This window comes from Podarcis filfolensis (assembly GCF_964270895.1).
Source record: "Podarcis filfolensis genome assembly, chromosome: 2".
NCBI classification, from domain to species: domain Eukaryota; kingdom Metazoa; phylum Chordata; class Lepidosauria; order Squamata; family Lacertidae; genus Podarcis; species Podarcis filfolensis.
This window is the reverse complement of record NC_139605.1, coordinates 35,341,856-35,360,081: the sequence shown is the minus strand read 5'-3', so window position 1 is coordinate 35,360,081 and position 18,226 is coordinate 35,341,856. Positions and strand designations below refer to the sequence as shown.

Here is an 18,226-nt window from a genome sequence, read left to right as displayed (position 1 = left end):
GGCTGTTACTAAGGGTTACTAAGGGTTACTGAAGGACACAGAAGCTATTATGCCATGCTGATTGCATTGGACCTGAACTGCAGAGGGTTGGACTAGATGGCCCTTGGGGGCCCTTTCCAACTCTACAATTCAAAAGTGCTGGATTTAACCTTTTCAGGTCCTTCACAGCTAAGACTGTAGTACTTGAAAGACCACCTATACCTCCATACGTACAGTCTAGTGGCAGCTAAACTGGTGACTGGGAGCGGCCGCCGAGACCACATAACACCAGTCCTGAAAGACCTGCATTGGCTCCCAGTATGTTTCCTAGCACAGTTCAAAGTGTTGGTGCTGACCTTGAAAGCCCTAAACGGCTTCAACCCAGTATACCTGAAGAAGCGTCTCCACCCCCATCGTTCAGCCCGAGCACTGAGGTCCAGCTCCGAGGGTCTTCTGGCAGTTCCCTCACCGCAAGAAATGAAGCTGCAGGGAACCAGGCAGAGGGCCTTCTCGGTAGTGGCGCCCGCCCTGTGGAACGCCCTCCCATCAGATGTCAAGGAAATAAACAACTATCTGACTATTAGAAGGCATCTGAAGGCAGCCCTGTTTAGGAAAAATTTTAATGTTTGATGCTTTGTCGTGTTTTTAATATTTTGTTGGGAGCTGCCCAGAGTAGCTGGGGAAACCCAGGCAGATGAGCGGGGTATAAATACATCATCATCATCATCATCATCATCATCATCATCATCGTCATCATGAAGAACTTCAATGGAGGACGTCCTGCAGGTATTCCTACCATCTGAAGTGGGGCAGTCATCCCAGGGGCTTTCTCAGTACTCAATACTCAGTTAGCATGGCTAATGGTCAGGGATGATGGGAGTTTCAATTTGAAACATCTGGAGGACACCAGGTTGGGTAAGACTAGTCTCATCGATGTAGGTTTTTCATTTAAGAAACAAATGGATGTTGCTCAGGAGGAGAGAATCGGCTTTGCATGGAGATTCCATGTTCCGTCTTGATATCTGCAGCTGGGGCTGGGAGAGACCCCTGCCTGAAACCCTGGAGAGAGTGTCACTGCCAGTCAGTATTGCCAATACTGAGTAGATGCACCTGCTTGGTAGAAGGTCACTTCCTAGTTACACGTGGGGGATGCGAAACGAATCCATTGACTTGGTAAGTCTTGCTTGTCAAAACAGCCTTCGAGTGACTGCATCTAGCCTCAACATGCCTTTTGGCAACATGGCCATGCTTTTTTCATCCCTAGGTACAAGCATCTTGGTCTGCGGTGCTGTGTTGTGGTGCAGCTGTTATTACTTTGAATCCATCGTGCTTAGTTGCTAGCACAGCAAATCCAGAATTGGCTGGCACTTTTAGAAGCGGTGTTAAGAACAATTGAGTTAACTTTTGGAGGGGGAGAGGGAAATGGCCAAGTGGATAGAGTTACAGGCAGATCAACCGAGTATTCTGAACTCTGGCACCTCCCACTGCTGAACACATGTACTAACCGGAGCCAAGAAGGACCCCTCCGAGAAAGTTATTCCACCCTTACGGGGAATCAGAATGAACTGAGACATTCTTCCCAATATTAAGCAGTTGGCTTGAAATGGATTCGAGGCTAGTTACTAGTCAGGATCTTGTGGTATGGTATTCATGCAAACAGCAGAGTATTCTGTTGATGAATGGCTCCAAGGCACTGCCAGATACAATCACTGTTGACTGCAGAGATCCCAAAGGCGTAAGCCTCATGCAAATGGTGGCTAGCAAGCGCTACAAGACTGTGCTCCTTAGCCAATGGTTTATTTCAGCCGTCATGATACAAATGGATGCACTGCCCTTCCCAAACATCCTGAAGACATACTAAGAGGGCCTGGGCATAAAATACAAAGAAGGGCATTGGGGAATAATTGAAAGTGAATTCTCCATAGCAGTGATGGCCCGTGTGGCGAAGTGGAACTGCAAAGCTGTCCTCTTGACCCCAGGGTCACTGCAGCATACCTGGATGGGGCTGGTCAGGGCGGCAGTGAGATCAGGACTGCACAAGCGCGCCTGCAGAGCCAACCTGGAAGCTTGCTGAATCACTTGGAAGGAGACAGATCTGGATCTACTGGTGTCTGGCAAGGATTCCCAGCCCCTATCTGTTTAACCATGGCAGCGACAAAAAACCCCACCTCTCCTTAATTATCTTGTGACTGAAGAAGTGGAAATGAAGAAAGACTGGGAGGAAACAATGATTTGGGGGCTCATAATGTCTGGGCTTACGTCTTTTGCACCAGCCTCTGGATGGTTGGCCTTCAAGTTATCACTAAAAACCAAACCAAAAGCAGATCCCGCAAGCCAATCTGTCCACTCAAGTCCCGCCTTCATGTACGAGGGAAGAGAAACACAGCTTTGGGGAAACGTTCAAGAAATGGACAATCACATATTGGCAGCAATTTAGAATCCAGGCAGATCTATACTACACCCTCTGTCTAATTCTAAGTTTATTCAAGGTGTCCCTTTGGCTATCAGCTGTACTTTGTTCATTATATCATGAGTTTATTATGTTAATGAGTTTTTATCCTCATGTACACCAGTTTCCAACTAACTGTACTAGGTAGTAGACACATTTATAAAGAATTTTGAGTTGCTTTTTGAAGCAGTTCTACGGCAGTAGAAAATGAATCCCGTTAGTCACACAATGACATCCTTCACTTTAATCTTTCTCTTGTCCCTTTAGTATCATGCTCCTAGCTGCTGGTGCCACTATTACACACACACACACACACACACACACACACACACACACACACAAACTTGCTTCTTTCAGGAAGTTATTTAGAAGTGCTCAGTTCATAGACAGCTGAATGGGTCTCGCCCCTTAGTATAAAAATCTCAACCACATCACAGCAGTCCCATACAGACCAAAAATATTCTGTCTGGCAATCATTAGTGCAATGCAGCTGGAGCTCAGGGTTTCCAAGTGGAGCTAAAGGCAGCCTACACATGAGTCGGTCAAGACACCATCAGCTGCCAAACTTCCTAGGGAGTGATACTAGTCCCTTGAGAACAAGTGATGTCCAGAAGACATAGTCATTATCGTCGTGCACTCCCCGCTCATCCTTAACGGTTTGCAAAGCAAATTGCTTCCATTGTTTATTACATATACCAATTTGTATTAGAGGTCTAGCGTTGCTTTGCTTCTCACCTAGGACGATGAAGAGCTCCAGAGAATTCCAAAGGTTTTGTGCTATGTTGCCACAGTTTGGTTGGGGGAATAAAAGATATTGTCCCGATGTGGGTTGGGGCATTTCCAAGTTTAAGGTCTATATAGGGCTGGGGATTCTAAGAAACATATTATGTTTGTAAGATGTTTTGATAAGACACGGTCCTAAAAAAAAAAGAAGCAGCTTTAAGTCAGTGACTACAGTTACCAGCAAGCAAAACAAACAGACAAACATGAAAGAAAGGTTGACAACAAAGAAGCTGAGAATAAAGAGGCTTTAGAAGCACAATAATGGCATAGAACAAATAGAACTCCTGGCTATACAGTAATCCACCCAAGCCATGTTTATTTCCAATAATCTGGAAAGTCAGGTAAAGCACATGTTTTTAAAAGGTATACATATTTGCAGATATACAACACAGAGAATCTTTTGGCCGTTGAGATGAGCTAAGAAATATCACTCAGCCAGGACTCAGGAGCAGTAGCCCAAGAGAAAAGTGACTTCACATTTTTACAGAATTATATTTTGGGCAAGAGACTACTGCACAGGCAGTGCATGGACTATATCACCAGCACCCAGTTATTGCTGTTCTTGGAGCTATTTCTCCAGACAAAGAGGTGCCAGAACTCAACTTGTTTTCTTAGAATGGCAATGACACCTACCTGAGACGTGCCAGAACTGAGTTCCGGCGAGTTCTGGCTAAAACACCCCCCCCCCCGTTTGTTCCACTTTAAGCTGCAAGCGGAATAGCAGCTCTGATGCCAGATTTTGGGAATCTAAATAACATTCTGAAGCAGGTGGGCAGTCCACCTAGCCACAAATGGTTTGTCGTGGAGATAAAGGTAATTTTCATTGGGACTGTGGTGTTTTGAGACCAGGGAGGGGGTTCAATACTTCCTCCCCCCACCTTGCTGTACTTCCAATAATTGCCCCTTTGTAATTTAAGGGGAATAAAATAGATGTACAAAGACACAATCAATGTGATACAATGTTCATAAAAAGGAACGATGGACCATAAAGAATAAAATGGCTGCCACAGTCTATATAGGCAATGCCCGGCCAGAAAAGCTGTGTGACAAATCATCTACTGCTAGATAAATTGTGCAGCTGTTCCACTGCATTCAGAAAAAGAAGAAAAGTTTGTAGAAACCTGGGCTCCCCTGGGAGGAAGGGTGGGATACAAATTCAATAAATACAATAAGCAGGTTATTAAGAGGCTTATCCATCATTATATACCAGTTGTAATATCTTAACAAAAGTAGTTTCCAGGATTCTTTCAACATTCACCTTCAGAGTTGCTACATTATGTGGACAAGAGAGTTTTTTGCAGGCATCTAAAATAATGAACTCTCTCTCTTTACTACAGAATCACTCTGAGGCATCAAAGATAAACAAAGCCTTGCTTTTTGGCTCAGTTCCACACTGTTGGATAGGGTTGTTACAACTTGGGGAGATGGAGGAAGGAGGGAGAAAAAGGATCTTTCAAGCAGAGAGCTATCAAGTGTTTGTGCATAAATGTAAACAAGGCAGCATCCCTGTGGTAAAAGCCTCCGTGGATTGCATTTGGCAACCATTAGTAGCCTTAATGAATCAGTTTGTTTTCTCTATAGTGGATCAGTTACATTCATACAGAACACTGATGAGTTGGCAGGACTAGGAGGCTTGCCAAGACCAAATCTATTGGGCGGGGGGGGGGGGGGCGGGACACAGGCAAATGAAGTTGCTAGACTTGCCCTTAATCCAATACAAATCAGGACATTCCTGTCAGGGCTGTGTCCGCTGCCTTCTACAAGCAACAGGAGAGCCTTGTCTACAGAGGTTTTTATCCTTGTTTGAACTTCTGCACGTATTCATGAATGCAAAGAGTGTGCTGTACCGAAGTTTACTTTGAGTCTAAGGTGACAAGTATGGCAAAAACAGTCTGGGTAAAATAACCAAGGACTACGTTCAAGGCTTCACCCACTCCTAGGAACAAAACCAAGGCAAATATTTGAGGTTCAAATTGTTTCAATGCATAATAATCCCATTTACTCCTGCATTTCCTCAGCTGGGCCAAGACTGGGGATATTGTGAGAAGAGCTGAAAACACTGCAAGGATTCATTTAAGCCACTACTAAAGGATTCATCTGCAGCATGCAAGCCAACAGGCTCCTGCCCCGAGAACTTTTAGATCGTAAAGTCATAAACACTTCTCTCTCTCTCTCTCCATGCTTCTGGGGTTGTGTGAAAGAAGCAGGACTGGTTCCATCGCGTCAATATGTGGAGTGACTCAAAACACCCTTTTGGAGCTCCCAGGACCTATGGGAAAGCTATCCATGCAGTCCAATCCTACCCATGCTTGCTCAGGTGCAGAGGCACCAAGTTGCCCCCAAGTTTGAGAGGGCACAGAGTGTGGGGGGACACACATCACAAACATGCAAATCAAGTCATCTGAAGGAGGCTAAGTGCTCTGGGGTTGACACGTCTGCTCAGGTGTAGAGACGGGTAAATTTGTCAATTTTGGTCTCTAATTTTTCCAGTCAGTTCTTCACATCAGTTTGCAATGTTTTCTAAAAAGTCCTCAAGAAAATTATTCAGCATTGTAGTGTGAATTTTTGGAAAGCTTTTCCCCATACACATACACTGCATTCCTGTATGTCATTTTCACCAATGCCTGCATTTTCAGCCACACTTTCGCCTCGTACAGTACAGTGGTACCTCGGGTTACATACGCTTCAGGTTACATACGCTTCAGGTTGCAGACTCCGCTAATCCAGAAATAGTACCTCGGGTTAAGAATTTTGCTTCAGGATGAGAACAGAAAACGTGCGGCAGCAGCAGCGGGAGGCCCCATTAGCTAAAGTGGTGCTTCAGGTTCAGAACAGTTTCAGGTTAAGAACAGACCTCTGGAACGAATTAAGTTCTTAAATAGAGGTACCACTGTATATGCATTGCACACAGTACTTGGCCACAGAACTGCGCTGCAAAACTTGAAGAAGTGCAAATTCCAAAGGACACCTGTGTCTCGGTTCACATATTATTTCGGAAAGTGCGAATCAGAGAGATTCACCTTTATATGTGAACCAAATCAAATGCATTGCCTATTCCTACTCAGAAGTAAACTTAGAAATATCAGCTGCCTGTGAAAAACATCCTAATGGCACAGTAGCTTTATTTCCACATGTCAGCATTGTTTACAATAGAGTTCAACATTTTGCAGCATGTGACAGGAGTGGACAACATTCTGTTGCATGTTCATGTTCTACTAACAGCATTCTAGCAAATCCACAGATACGGATTTCAGAACTGGTCACAAAATTCTGTCAAAATTTTTGAGGTAAAATTTCAGGACATTAATATTCAAAATTTTGAAACTGAAAATTTTCTGGGTTGTTTTTAAAAAAATAATAATAATAATTGTGAAATAGCGTTCAAGCACCACAACATTTGTTCCAAGCAGTGTAAAGCATATCTTATGCAGGCCAAAATTTAGCATGCTATTACTATGTCCAGACACAAGCAGGGTCTTGGTGGCCCTTTGCAAATGTCCAGGGTGTTTTGACCTTTGTGGACAGGTCAGCGAATTGCAATGGATTAAAAACTCAGGGTTACTGTTATTACTATTATGGAATACATTGGATGCTGTGCAGTTTTATTCTAAGTTAGAGCGCATTTACATTCTCTCTCTTTGCAGTTCACTGCTGTAGATAGCCTTCTTGGAAAAAAACGAGTTGCTAAATGCTCTGCAGTGGGCAGAATTCAAAGCCTGAAGGAATTAGAGCTTGCTTTGTATATTGCACTAGGCAAACTCCAGAAGAGCCCAACAGTTATGAGTATACAAAATAAACACAGAATGGGCTTCCAGGTTCTCTCCTCATTGCTTCAAAGAGAATATAAATATTCCCACGGTTTCTTGTATATAATATTTCTTTAAAGGGGGAAGCAAGGGTGTATCAGTTCTGCATTGTTTATCAGGGCTCTCCTTGTTATGACTAGCGAGCAATTGTCAGGTCATTCAGCATTTCCGCACCCAACCATGTGTCCGTACTAGTAACTGATGCTCCTCCTCTTCTAAAACCAGAGATAGGAGCTGCTGGTGAACTATGTAGGGATCAACACCCTCAGACACATGACATCCAGTCTCTTTCCCCCTCCAAACAAGTCATTAGGTTTGCAGTCATAAGGTTAACAGGCATCAGCTGGAATTAGTGGCCAATCCAGATTAACACTGTACCGCTCTTAACGTTGCACTGCTCCAATATGGAGCCAGGGGCAGTATTCCACTAAAGGATGAGTGCTAGCACAATGCAGCTTTCACTGCCCTGTCCCCCACAAAAAACAACACCCCCAAATCTGGTCTAAAGGATTGGGGAAACCCCTGGAAGAGGTTTAGGAGGTGCATGGGAAGAATGAGAGAGGGAGAATGTTAAGTTGTGGGTGAACATATCAGACAACACAGCGATTCTTCAAACAGCTCTTGTTTATTCACAGGCCAGAACAGAACTGAACTGAAGGGCTTAGTCAGCTGCTTATATAGAGCTCCAGTACAACGTTACTGTAGCAACTTTCTAAAACTATCCAATCACTGAACGTCACTTTCGATCCTTCATTTGCATAACTATCTACAGTATCCCCCTGCTGGCCCAGGGTGAGAACTTCAGTAAATAACAGAGAACATTCTGTTGCACAAGAAAATCCTTGTGCCGATGTAAAGTTCTCCCACTTCCAGCCAACATACTATATTGTTCATGCACCGTTTCTTATTCTTCTCTTATGCAGTAGAGATTTCGATTCCAATTTCCCATGAACTAAAAAAAAGGGAAAAATTGGAAATATCATTGGAGAGTGGGGGGAAACTGGGAAAGGCATGCAAAGGCAGCAAGTTCACAAAATGGTAAGGCATTCTTGCTGATTTCTTGTTCAGCCAGAAATAACTGACTGCTCATTTATCAGTATCCCCCAGCAAGCACTCTCTCTAAGAGAAACTCAAGAATTAGAGATAGCAGATTTGATTGTGAATTTTTAGAAACTACCAAACCTAGAGCAAGGTTCAGTGCCATCAGAATTATTCAGAAGCACCCTATTTGACAGTGGTACTAGAAGGTGAAGTCAGTTTTGCCAAAGAAACACTTATTTTGGCTATAGGCACACCCACACCAATGTCCAAGAAAACTAATCCAAGTGTATCTGCCAGATTTCAGTATCCCTTCAGTGTGACCAAGATATAACAGTGCAAAAGTCTCTGCAAATATCATGCCCTTCCAAGCACAAATACTTGGCAGGATTCTTTTCACAGGCAACAATGTGTGAATTCATGATAAGCAGGGGCGGGGGCAGGCTTTTAAAAATAGAGTAGAAAGATCTCCCACCCAACCCTGTATTAATTGGATTTAAAACTGGTATTTCAAAAAAGAAAAAGAAATTGACCTGGACTCCAAAAAGAGAACAAGAGGGGGATAGGTGGCAATTTGCTTGCGGCAAAATTCAAGGATATTCTAAATACAGAAACACACAGAGCCAATGGGTACCTGGAGTCTCTAAACTTAATCTCAGAAGAGGAAAGAGGACACTCAAGGATACTGTTGGACTAGGGAAACCCCCTCTGTGATTTGCTTGCTGGGAAATTTAAGAACAAAGATTGTACCAAACTAAATTCTACTCAAGAGTAGACCCACTGAAATAGTTAACCATGTCCACCTATTTCAACGGGTCTACTTTGAGCAGGAGAAGGCTGATCGCCGAAGAATTGATGCTTTTGAATTATGGTGCTGGAGGAGACTCTTGAGAGTCCCATGGACCTCTCCATTCTGAAGGAAATCAGCCCTGAGTGCTCACTGGAAGGACAGATCCTGAAGCTGAGGCTCCAATACTTTGGCCACCTCATGAGAAGAGAAGACTCCCTGGAAAAGACCCTGATGTTGGGAAAGATGGAGGGCACAAGGAGAAGGGGACGACAGAGGACGAGATGGTTGGATAGTGTTCGCAAAGCTACCAGCATGAGTTTGACCAAACTGCAGGAGGCAGTGGAAGACAGAAGTGCCTGGCGTGCTCTGGTCCATGGGGTCACGAAGAGTCGGACACGACTAAACAACAACAATTTTGAGCAGGTGCAACTTCAAGTCATTTGCCTTTGAAGTGAGCTCAGCGCCTTCACTGAGGCAGGTTTCCAAATGCTCCATGAAGACTTGCTTTGTGAGATCAACTTTGAGTTCTTGCCTTGAAAACCTTTCCAATGTCTGGAGCCCTCAACTGATTAGAACAAATATTCCCAACTTTCCTCCACCCCGCCCTATGGACCACTGGAAAATTGCCGGTGGTCTTGATGGACCACTTAATGGTTTTTCTGCCTGTTGTAGCAATTGCACCATGCCAAATGCTGGATATTTTTAGCTATAATTTTATTGCTTCTCCCCTCCAGACATACTATATTTTATTGTACTACAGTTTGAAATCCATAAAATTGTAAGACCATATAACTTAACATTAATACGACTATTTAATCTCCCAACCTAACCACAAATCCACAGACACACCGCCGAACTACCTGAATGAAGCTCACAGGCTACTGATTAGAAGGCTAAAGGAAGAATTATGATCTACTGTTGTATTAGCTTCTGGGTGGCCAATTGGGTCAGGAGCAGATCAGGGGTAGGGAAGAGCAGTGCTGTGACACAAAATCAGTAGACTAAATCAGGAGGATGCCCCAGGCTGCCAGTTTTCAAGCCCCACTTAGAACTGGCACATAGCAGGTTTCCAACAACAGAATCCATGGCACAGAACCCAGTAGTTTAAATAGTTGAGTGGCTTTCCTAGTGGTAAAGCCATGCTTGGTTCTTAAACTAATGGAAATCTGCATTCCTCAGAAATCCTCTGCGTGTACATGCAAATATTTCAGTCAGAATCAGGATGCATAAATAGCATTACAGACGTACCTTGGAAATCAAACAGAATCTGTTCTGGAAGTCCATTTGACTTCCAAAACGTTTGACTTCCAAGGCAAAGCTTCCGATTGGCTGCAGGAGCATCCTGCAGCCAATCGGAAGCAGCAGAAGCCATGCCAGACATTTGGTTTCCAAAAATCATTCGAAAACTGGAACAATAATTTCAGGTTTCCGATCGTTCGGGAGCTAAAACGTTCGAGCTTACAGGCGTTCGGCTTCTGGGGTTCCACTGTATATCCTGCAGGTTGTTAAGAGTAAAGTAAATCTATTTTAAGGGCAAACTGCAGTGGAAGACAGAAGTGCCTTGCATGCTCTGGTCCATGGGGCACAAAGAGTCGGACACGACTAAACGACTAAACAACAACAAATAGGAAGCCCTCAGAAAGACACATCCACGAATGCTAGCACTAAGGAGCACGTCTGGCTCTAAGACAAATAGTGCCCCAGGCACGTCACACCACTGACACCCCATATGTTCATTTCTCCCCCCCCCCCATTGAATTTAGAACCCACTTGTACATGACTGACCCCCCATCATCCAATTTTCCTCAGTGGATCAGATCGCATCCATTCACAATCTCTTCAAATGCACACTGTTGAAAAATGGAGACAAGAGTCTTAACTTTTCCCATGCATCAAAACAAAATGTGAAGAAGGAACTGATTGTACTATTTGTTTCAGCTGCTGAGTAGAAACCTTGCGACAGGCAGGCCCAAGCTTGCCTCCCCCTCCCCGCTTCCCAGGTGTTCACCTTTGGCTTAATCTAGCCCTGCCTACTTGAAGGTGCAGCCGGGAAACAGGCTTACAATCCTAATGTGAAATAGGCATGAGGTTTTTAGGAAAATCTTTCAGCTGGTTTCTTCAAAGGTTTCAACATTTAAATTCAGCAACTAGTTTACTTGAAGTGTCAGATGGAGAATGGGGTGAGGAATGCTGTTATCATATTCCATCCCCACAACTGCTGGTTGTCTCCACACCTCCCTTTCAGCCCAGGTTGGCAGCTAGAAAACCAGACAGGACTTCTCCCCGGGGCCAAATTTGGCCCAGGAATCTCCATTGGCTGCACTGTGCTGCACAAGGCAGCTGTGGAACCAATAGCTTTCAATATCACAGAGCAACCTTAGCCATAGCTACGCAGAGGTTAAGCCCACTTGAATTCAATGGCTCTGACTCCCAAGTAAGTGTGGTTAGGATTGTACAGTAGCATTAGCAGAGGTTTTCATATTATGGAGAGGTTTTCAGATCATGGTAAGGGATAAACTCATGCTATATGGATCAGGAGCCAAGCACACAATTCTATATTTTTTAAAAAGTCTATGATGTCACTGCAAGCACGTTCCATGTTACAGTGGTACCTCTGGTTACTTACTTAATTCGTTCCAGAGGTCCGTTCTTAACCTGAAACTGTTCTTAACCTGAAGCACCACTTTAGGTAATGGGGCCTCCTGCTGCCACCGTGCCGCCGGAGCACGATTTCTGTTCTCATCCTGAAGCAAAGTTCTTAACCTGTTCTCATCCTGAAGCAAAGTTCTTAACTCAGTTAGCAGAGCCTGTAACCTGAAGCGCATGTAATCCGAGGTACCACTGTATCGGGGCACAGGAGTGGCTCTATAGTTAAGAGGAATAGCAAAGAGAAGTCTCATTATTCTAAGCTTCAAAAATTGATGGCTTATAAAAGTGGAACCTGCTGAGTTTAATACCTTGAAACTTGGCATACATGCTACACCTAATGAGCCAACCATCAAACTAATCTGATACATAATACCACCAGGTAGAGCATTAAAAACAGTGAAATGGACACTTCTGACCCTTTTTTCCTCTCCAGCTTGTATGCCCCTTTTTTTTTCTTTTGCAGAAACTACCAGTGCATTTTATTTAGGCTTGTCAAGGAGCATGTTTGCACTGGATTGGTGAAATTCTATGCAGCCTTTCATACATTACTATTTCCATGCCCCATTCAAGTCTATGGAATGGCAGGTACTGGCAGACAGTGCTAGGGCTGTTCATCATGGGCCCACCTGTGACACTGATCTGTGCCCCCCTCCCAGGGGCCACCTACCCACCCCAATTTGGGAGAAGAGCTAAGGGCTTTTTAAACACTCTTTTAACATACAGTTCAATAAGGCTTAAAAATATGGACCGGAGATCTTGTGCAGTGCTGCTCCTTCACGAATGGCTTCACTGATCTCAAGGCCTTTGCTTGTGCATCCACTATCCATTCTACTGTAGCCAATAGAACAAGTTGCAGTGTGTGTGTGTGATGCCCATTGCAGGTTCTCCTCAGGTGTACAAATGTTTGCTGGCAACCTCTGGCCTACACAGAACTAGAGCAGTACTAAAGGAAGAAAAACAGTCAGCTCTCCCCTTTTTGAGAATGACACTGGGAACACATTTCATTTGTGCTAGTCTTCTATTGAAGGAGTTGTTGTTTCAATTCAGCGGGAGTGGGTTGTATTAGATTACATCTCCATCTTGGCGCCAACTGTTTCCAATAACGTTCAAAAGGTGGAAGCCATCAAGCTCCATTCCAGTTTTGACTTGAGATTCTTCATTTCAGATTTCTCAAGTTAAGCTCTTCCAGCTTTGAAATGGCTGCCCTGCCCACTGCCTCCCTTTTTACTAACAGGATGCCGCTTAAGGCATCAACAATAATTAAGCCCCAAAGCGAGTGAACAATCAACATTGCAGGACCCTGAAATGAGCCATAATGGATGCCAGATTCTGTAGTCACAGACTTGCACACACTGGCATTGCTAAGCCAAGCTTCAAACTGACAGCAGTTTGCCTAGCACCCAGAAAATGAGGAGACTTTCCCCCAATTGGAGAGAGAGAGAGAGAGAGAGAGAGAGAGAGAGAGAGAGAGAGAGAAGAGAGAGAGGGAGGACTTATGCCGCCACAATGATGCCAGGCCTAGGCACGCCTTGGGCATCATAGTGTTATTCAAGGTCTTTTCTTCATTTTGACTAGGCAACAACATTTCTGTTCCGAAGTGTGGTCTAGCTGCACGACTGTTTTCTTTCTGGTCAGCCAGTGTTGTACTTGGTTCCAGTTCAGGTGTCAGGCAGCTTGGAATGTTACTCCACAGCAGTACAGGCCTCACACGCCATCTATGGTGCTGATATTTCTTGCTCAAGATGGCACCATTTCAAAAGAAAGGGAGGGGAGTGCAGATTTCGTACCTGAAGAAAGCTAATACAGTGGTACCTCGGGTTAAGAACTTAATTTGTTCTGGAGGTCTGTTCTTAACCTGAAATTGTTCTTAACCTGAAGCACCACTTTAGCTAATGGGGCCTCCTGCTGCTGTGCCGCTGCCACACGATTTCTGTTCTCATCCTGAAGCAAAGTTCTTAACCCGAGGTACTATTTCTGGGTTAGCGGAGTCTGTAACCTGAAGCGTATGTAAGCTGAAGCATATGTAACCCGAGGTACTACTGTAATCAGAAGCTCTAGCCAGACCTCTCATGTTGATGGCTGGGCACCTGATGAGGGTCGAGGAGATCAAAAGGGCCCATTGCTGATCCATCTAAACCACTCTTCAGTGTTTCTGCCCACACCCCGAGCTACGACATAGAACAGTGGCTGTTGCCAGTCATTCACAACTCCTTCCACCCCCCTGGTGGGGGAGCGATGGAAGCAACACATTTATATGGGGGTTGTCAGTAGGATCCATGGCAACCCCCCGCCATGTTGGGTTACCCCAAATGCAATGCTTGACCCAGTGTCAACATCAGGGGAAGCATTTCATTCTGGCAAAACTTGGGCTAGTGCTGAGGAGGGGGCTTAAGCAGGAGTCCTGGTTCGGACAAAATACAAAGCCAAACCTTGCTGTATAGCTTAGTGCGGTGCAGCCATAAAAAGGACCAAGGAAGAGCAAAATGGTCTCCAACTCCTCTGCCGCATCCTGTATGTCCATACCAACATTTGGGCAGGGCTGTCTTACTTATAGGCGCTAAGGGTGCGGGCACCTGGGCGCTGGGTTTTCAGGGGCACCAGGCTGAGAGTCCGGGGCCCGAGAGTTGAGATCAGGGAAGATCCTGCCCGTTGGTCAGAGCGCAGCAGCGGGCGGCTCTGCGCCGTGAGTTCAGGGCTGACTGAGCCAGTAAGATGCTGAGGCGGCCGGCCGGCTCTGCCCTCCTGCATGCCTGGGACTGGGCAACCTGGGGGGGGGGCGCCCGGTGGATCTTTGCATCCCAGTACCACATATGCTTAAGACAGCCCTGCATTTGGGTTACTGTGTTGCATGAACCAAACATCCTATTTGCACTGTATTGGGTTTTCCATCACTGAAAAGCCTTTTTACTACTTCAAGCTAGCATGAAGCATTTTTGTCCTAGCATTTTTACGTTCAGGTGTACACTGTGATTAGAGGTCCTAATGCATGCCTAAGAAAGTCATTGGGTGTAGAAAGGACTCTAGGTGCTTCTTCGAAGCCTAAATCCCTTTTGTCCTTTTACCAAAGGCACACAAGCTCCATCTTTTAACTGGACACCATTCTCAAGTTCACCACCAGCTACGTGTTGTGAGAAGATGCCCTACGACGTTTTGGTTAACTGACGAGGAGCTATGTGCTAGCTATTTAAATGCTTTACCACATGGAAGTTGTAATAAAGGTAGCCTTCTGTTGCATCCAGCAACGCAGATAAAGCCAGCTTTAGCATTTTAGCACCTCACTTATCCTTTACCCAACAGCATCACTAGAAGCTAGAGTCATCACCAATGACAGCATTCCCATATTATTGATGCAGTGAACATTTAAGATGTCACCACATAATTTCTAGTCACCCACAGGTGCAACTTAGGGGAAATTAAATATGAAAGCCGTATTATGTTCTTAGACAAGATGGACAGCAAGAGAAGACATGAAGGAGGATTTCTGACACACTTTGCTACTGTAGCAGCATACAGCACTCTTTGTGCTAGTCGCACCCATGAAGTTATACTGGCATGGGGACTAGTCACATATTTGGTCCATTCTACATGGTTCCCTGAAAGCAGACCCTGGGTTGAATCCACACTTGTTTCTGTGAGAATGGAGGGGCTCCTTCAGTTGCACAGGGAACTAGGATTCAGTGGAAGCTCACCACTGAAGGAAAGGAGCAAGGCAACAATTTCACAAGTGCCAGCTTCCATGCTTTCCTCCCATACACTTCCAAAACTGTTTGGGTGTGTGTTCCCAAGGGAGACACAGGAGGCTGAGGGCAATCAGCAAAAATTACTACCTGAACCCCTTTCCTCTAGTACTGACAGAGCACCACTGCGTACAAGTCAGGACCCAGCCTACTACCAGAGCAGTGTGGAATGGCAGTCCCACCACCACTGAAATGAAAGATCAAGTCCCAAGTTAAAGCTGACATGACGAAGACATGAATGTTGTCATGTTCTCAGGAGTGGAGCATAAAGAATTGAAAACCATAAGTAAAGGCAAGAGTGAGTAGTCAGTTATGATAAAGTGATGAATATTTATTTTTTGAAATACTTATACTCCAGACTTTTATAAAAGGTTATCAAGGTGCCATACAACATACAAGATTTTAATAAAATCAGTAGAAGCATCAATAAAAACCATCAATACATACTGGTTGGTTAGAATGGTGGAAACAAATCACATTGCAAAGGCTGGACCACAGGGGCAGGGGGAACCACCAGAAGTGTCCCCTCAGAGGATCTCACTGAATGAGATGGAACATAAGGGATCCCAGATTTTTGGGCCCAGAATAAAGTGACAGAGGAAGCTAAGGACCAAACTCTGGGGAACACTAACATAAAGGGGGGAGTATAGAAAAGAACTACAATGGTACCTCGGGTTACATATGCTTCAGGTTACATATGCTTCAGGTTACAGACTCCGCTAACCCAGAAATATTACCTCGGGTTAAGAACAGAAATCGTGCAGCAGCAACGCAGCGGCAGCAGGAGGCCCCATTAGCTAAAGTGGTGCTTCAGGTTAAGAACAGTTTCAGGTTAAGAACGGACCTCCGGAATGAATTAAGTACTTAACCCGAGGTACCACTGTAATGAATACAGCATGCATAGATTCAGTCATAGATACACAGAGAGTTTAAAGGGAGAGAGATAATCAACTGTGCCAAAGTTACTGAAGAGAAGCAGAATAGAAGTTGCTTGACAGAGCAGCTGGAAGTCAGAGGTGGTTTCCCCCAGAAAGCTCAGAAAAAGCAAACTTAAAAATAAAATCAGTTGAAAAACTTCATATTCAAGGAATCTGAGAACAGAGGGCAGGAGAGATATTAAATTATCATAAGAGAGACAAGAAGGGTTAAGCAATAAGCTAGAAATGGACCTTTTGTTTTGAACAAGTCCGTTCCTGGATTTGTTGGTATGCACGCAACAACCATCCCATGCCGATTGTGGAAAAGGTTTTGCAACATAAGCATGTTGAGGCTGAATGGTACAGTGCTGGCTTTTAAAGTCCCTGCACCTAGTTTATTGGGATGACTATTTCCATGCTCCACAGTGCTGTGGTCCAGGTTATTTTAACCCTTTGCAAATACTGTAACACTGCCACTACTCAATTTTCTGACTATTAAACAGTTTTGTACGTAAGCAAGCTTGCACACCTATTATATTACACACTAGACAAAGTGTCTTACAACCACCGTCTGTTAGGAAATAGATCAAGTCCAGTACCTTGAGTCTCATTTTCTGCACCAAGGACATCTAACTGCCCCCCTCCTGAATATCAAGATATATAAAGCTTTCACCCTCCCAGTCCCAAAGTTATGGCTTCAAAATGCATAAAGCCAATCTGAACAAGGAAGGGATGGGGGAAGGAAATCAATATTCTTATAGTTAAGAACAAAGGGCATGCAGTCCTGTTATATGCTATGCCAAGTGAAAGGACTTCTTTCAGGGCACAGGTTCCCATAAATTCTTCTAAACTGCATCCAGGAATTGAAGACATTCTTATTTGTGACCCACCCTTTGATCATTCCACTGAACCAGCACCTACTTCAACAAAACCTTCCAATTCCACACAGGTCCAGACACTCAGTGCAAACAAGTCCAGTGATCGACCCACAAATTATTCAATACTTCTTTAGCATTTCCCAATACACAACATGCTGCAGATCTTCTCACGAGCCTGACCTTAACCGCTCTTACTCGGAAATAAATTCCATTGATTTCAGTAGGATTTACTTCTCAAACAGTATGCTTAGGAATGACATCCTGGTCATTTAACCAGGGAATAACCCCCAGCAAGAATTATGCCTACAAGCGGAAGGTATGATTGGATATTGACCCACAGTTCACAGGTCCATTTGCAGGGAATTCAATTACACCCATGAAATCCCACCCCCAGTGGCATAGTCTTAAACTTTATTACATAAAGAAAACTGCACAAGGAGTAGCAATAGCTTCATGGCTACTTTTCCATATGCTTTGTGAAAGAAAGTGATCTGTATTCAAGCTGCTGGAGCAACTGAAACTCCTCTCCTTTTTGTTTTGTGTGACCTGTAACATCCAGCACATTATATGCACACACATACAGAGCCTGGGCATCGGGCCAGCAGACCAGGTTTGCAGCGGGAGAAGCAAAGGCTACGAACCTTATACTTAGCCTGTGGCTACTGCTTTTCAGCACATGAAGAAGTTTATAGACCAGCTGAATTTCTTTCCTTTCCTACAGTTACTGAAGTTGACTGTGAAAGTGAAAAAGCACGCACACAGTTTCCAGCCACAAATTTCTTAGAATAAAATCCAGAACAGTAGTAGAACAGTCTGTGCAAAACTGGATTCTCCTTATCACATTAGTATTGAGCACACTTTTTAGACTCTTCAAGTCTGGAGTTTGTTCCCCATAAAACACCGACTGGAATCTATCAGCGATAAGATTACGGCAGCAGCAGCGCGTCCCTTCAACACGCTGAATGTTTCAGTCAAATAGTAATTCCCACTTCATGCGATTTAATCCCAGGCTAGGTGTGTACAAAGGTCTGTTTAAAGGGAAGCCCCAGTGATTTCAGTGAAGCTTCCTCGCAGGTAAAGTCTTTGTTTGCTGCGGTCTGCTGGAAAGCCACAGCTGTTGAGAGAGAAACTAAAACTAACCTCGAATATTCCTCAGCAATAACTACGGAAGCAAGAGGAAGTAAAGCGGAAGAAATATTG

At 44.4% G+C, this 18,226-nt stretch overlaps 1 protein-coding gene across 3 annotated transcripts in view; it reads right to left on the bottom strand.

Moving 5' to 3' along the window:
• LMCD1 (LIM and cysteine rich domains 1) overlaps positions 1-18,226 on the bottom strand; it is a 53,984-nt gene that overhangs the window by 35,287 nt on the left and 471 nt on the right. The gene's annotated exons all lie outside the window — the stretch shown is intronic.